General features: G+C 39.7%; 1 long non-coding RNA gene across 1 annotated transcript; it reads left to right on the top strand.

Moving 5' to 3' along the window:
* The first annotated feature begins 2,006 nt into the window (after positions 1–2,006).
* Positions 2,007–3,996, top strand: LOC119306705. The gene is made up of 4 exons (XR_005149005.1): positions 2,007–2,638; positions 2,956–3,086; positions 3,702–3,896; positions 3,972–3,996. It is a non-coding gene; the product is annotated as an uncharacterized LOC119306705 (long non-coding RNA).
* Positions 3,997–4,077: the final 81 nt, after the last annotated feature.

Raw genomic sequence — 4,077 nt, 5'->3', positions numbered from 1 at the left:
CGCCCCGCCCCTCGCCTGAGGTATTCGCCGGATCCGAGACCACCAGTTTTTTTTAAAACCGTTCGGTTTATTTTTTTTGTTCTTTTCTTTTTTTCGAAACCCTAGTTGCGTTTTTTATAGATCGGTTTATTTCTCTGGTTTATTTACTTAGCGAGCGTTCGCTCGTCCGTTCGTTTTAATGAACATGTTCTTCGTTTAGTTTCAGATAACAAACGCTCGTTCGTTAATCTGTTCGTCGCCTTTTCCTTTTATCGGATTTATTCCGTGATTTTTCTGATCGCGATTTCTGATCCAATCTTAGTTTCTGTTTATCTTTTCGCTCGTTAGTCGGAACCAGGTGATTCAAAAGCCTGGAGTTTCGTCTCGAAACCCTCTTTCTGCTTAATCAACTTAAACTAAGTTTTGGTACTATAAAATTTGACCTTAGTCCAGATTAGTAAACGGATTTTGTTTCTTTTGCCGTTTGAGTTTCGTTGCTCCGTTTGATTCGATTCTTTTTGCTAACCAGAGTTCTTAAGTTGAACTTGCTGGTTCTTTGCTTTCAGTTGAAGTTTTGTTTGTGCATCTTTGCTAGTTGCTTATGTATGTTATTGTTTGTTTGCAATAGAATTCCCGGAGTGCGAAGCGTGTTACTACGAGTCTCTAGGTTTCGCGGATCGTCAGCAAGGCAAGTAACACATTGATCATACTCTTTTCATACCCAGTTTTTATGCATTAGTTTCAACCCTCAAACATTGCATGGTTAGGAGTTGATAACATGTGGGTATTGGGAAGTAGTCGATGAGGTAGAACCTATTGCCCTGTTTATTATCAAACCCTTGGGAGTTACTTCTATGTTATGCTTATATTGCTATGCTATGCTCGTAGACGTGGTTTGGGTTTGAGTGTATTCCATAACAGATGTGAGATTGTTAATTAATGGTTTAATCTACGGTGGAAACTTTAATACTCATCTGGGTGAATTGAGGCACCTGGGGATACCAGTGATTGCCTGTTTATTTTTGGAAATCCCGGGGTTACCGTGTGATTTTTCCTATGGACCACCACCCAGGCTCAAAGGGAACTGAGATGATTCATGCTAGAAACTTCCGTGTGCAGCCACAAGCTATTATGGGCTCTAGCATAGTTGAGTAAGTTACGTGAAGCTCTTGAACAGGTAGATCAACAGGTAGTGGGTTTTGTAGGTTTGGTATGGTCTACCCGGAGTAGAGAGTTAATGTTTCTGAAAGACTATGTATCGGTCATCCGTTTCTCAAACACCATGCAGTGCGAGAAATCAACGGAGGCGATCGAGTCTTGTGGGGAAAAGTGTGCAAACCTCCGCAGAGTGTACAATCTAATCATGGTTAGCCGTGTCCCCGGTTATGGACGATTCTGAGTGTCTAGTATTTGAGGCTTCTTATGTATCTCATCACCCCTAATTAATATTGTTGGGTTGCTAATCATTTTAATTGGGATTGAGTTGGGTTTACCTTCTCAATGTTGTTCAACTACCATGATAGTTAAATCAATAATTTATTCCTTTGTAGTAGGGAAAAATTGGCTTTATGCAAAACTATAACCATAGAGCTTTCCACCAGCCAAATATGCATGTAGTGTTAGCATTGTTCTATTTTCATTCTACTGTGTTATATTGCCAGCATATTCCATGTGCTGACCCGTTCTCGGGCTGCAACGTATTATGCTGCAGACTTTTCAGACGAGGAGTAAGGTTTGATAGGTCGTTGCCGTGCAGCTCAGCTATGCCGTTGGAGTTGATGGACTCACTTTATCTTCCAAGCCTTCCGCTGTTTTTGCATTAGATGGCCTTAAGCCATATTATTGTAATAAGTGTGTGATTTCTACTCTATTATAAATCCTTCGAGTACTGTGCGTGTCAGCATTACTGATCCAGGGTTGACACTGATGCACCGAGACTTGACCGTCTGAGGTCAGGTCGCTACACCATGCTGGTCCTCCTATACACAATGGATTTGCCGTTGTAAGTGATAATGTTTGTTCCACTCCGGTTTTTGATGATACGAAGCATTCACTAATTTCGCATCTAGCCTTGACTTTTCTATATTGACAAAATATAAAACCTCTGCAATTAAGATCCGTTCGACGTCATCCAGTTATGCTTTGGTGGTGGCGGTAGCCCCTTCGGAGGTAAACCGTATCCGAACCAACCGAATGACTGACTGCCATTATGGTATTCCTTCACATGTGATTTTGTCCATTGAAATACTGACAGAAGCACCTTCACTTGCAAGTTGTTTAAACATATTTTTCTGCCAGGAAAGAGAACTTATTTCGCTTATGCCTGAGCATTGTGGTGTCTAACATATCCATGCTTTTGTATTCGATAATTTAAGTAGTTCCTTTTAAGTTATAAATAATTTTTTTTGTAAGATGACCTTACCGACTATCCTATTATTTAAAATCATTTGCCATGTTTGTACTCCCGCTGAAGGGCTTCCCAATCTAATATTTCATTCAAATATCACATCTTGACAGGTTAAACAGTAGCCTTACAGATGATCCTTCTCTTTGTATGATCAGTATTGGGAGGGCTTCGCAGTTCCAGATGTGCTGATGAGTTTGCTGGCGTTGGCTTTAACGGAACAGATGGTGTCGGCTTACTTGAAAATCTTGGCAGGTAGCAATGCAAACTACAACCCTCCTGATCTGTATCTATATATGTACTCCTTTGCCCTGTTCGCTGTTCTTTGGCCTGTAAAGCTGCTATTTAGATAATGTATGCAGAAACTTCACAAAAGGACATTAAATAGCATATTATTCACTATTCTATCGTATGTATATTCTAAGAATAATATGTATTTGCCCCTACCACCTCATGCCAATGCCCATTTTACATTCAGTACAGATCACTTCCATTGAATTTTCACTGTTTTGCTCATTTTAGTGTCCATTTTTTTAATACGTAGTTTGGGGTGTTCTATTTCTTCTGCACAGGTTGCTATTCATAGTGTCAGTTACTGGCCTGTCTTAGCAGTTTCTGCATCTTTGCTGCTTCTATTTTACTATCGGCGCAAGGTGGCATCTATGTCGGGCTGTCGGCAATCTGAACTCTCTTCGGTTCTCAGGTTAGGACTTATATTGAAGCATTTCTTTTACAGTGGCACTCTTTTACTTTGCAAGCGAAATGCTTGAGAAATATAAATCTTGAAAATGTACTGGTAAAGAAGGTGCCGATCATTCTGTTGTGGAATTGCTTTATAAGACCAATGATCTTTCCTGATTTGTTTCTCTTTGGTAGTTTGTCATGCCCAAGTCTATTCATTGCCCTAAGAGGATTTCTTTTCTTCATTTTCTGTAGGGATGTAGAGAGAATGGATAATAAGAATGATGAATTTCCAGTTTTCATCTTAGATGTATATTTTGTTGTTATTAGATGTTTAAGATAGTGGGATCAGGCATGCCTTTTAAGGTTTTTCAGTTAATAAAATATGTTCAGCTCAATCAGTTTTTGTTTACTGTGATGTTAGTGTTCTTAATTAGCACCTACACTTTGTTTTTTCAAATAAGTTCATTGTTCAGTACTTACTGCTATACTTTGTTCATAAATCCATTGTTCATTGTTGTTTATTAAATTAGCCATGTCCATCTGTTATTTCTAGGATTTCCTTAAATAACTATACTAATAGATAGAACATGAGAACATGTCCATCTCAAAGAGAATTAATCTTGCTTCCTTACAGCCTCTGAACATGATGACCATGTGGACTAAGCTTGCATGTGGGTGCGTCGAGGAGCATGTCCAACTTATGAAGGGGTAACAACTAATTGGTCAGACTGTGTGAAGACATCATAGATTGGAGAACGTCAGATATGTGTCCTTGTGTTCAAGCCTAAAAGGGGCAAACTGTCGCTTGCTATCTACCTGCTTTGACAAGGTTGGTTACTAGGTTGTCTTCATACATGCAAATGTTTCCTGTGATTCCATCTTCTAAACAATATGATCACAGCAGGTTCATATGACATGGCATGTGAACACACTTGTGCAGAACCGGGCAATAGCACCGGTTCGTAAGGCCCTTTAGTGCCGGTTCCATAACCGGCACTAAAGTGTGGGCA

This window comes from Triticum dicoccoides, chromosome 5B, assembly GCF_002162155.2.
Source record: "Triticum dicoccoides isolate Atlit2015 ecotype Zavitan chromosome 5B, WEW_v2.0, whole genome shotgun sequence".
Classification (NCBI taxonomy): domain Eukaryota; kingdom Viridiplantae; phylum Streptophyta; class Magnoliopsida; order Poales; family Poaceae; genus Triticum; species Triticum dicoccoides.
The sequence above is the reverse complement of the archived record's forward strand: the minus strand, read 5'-3'. Positions and strand labels throughout refer to the sequence as shown.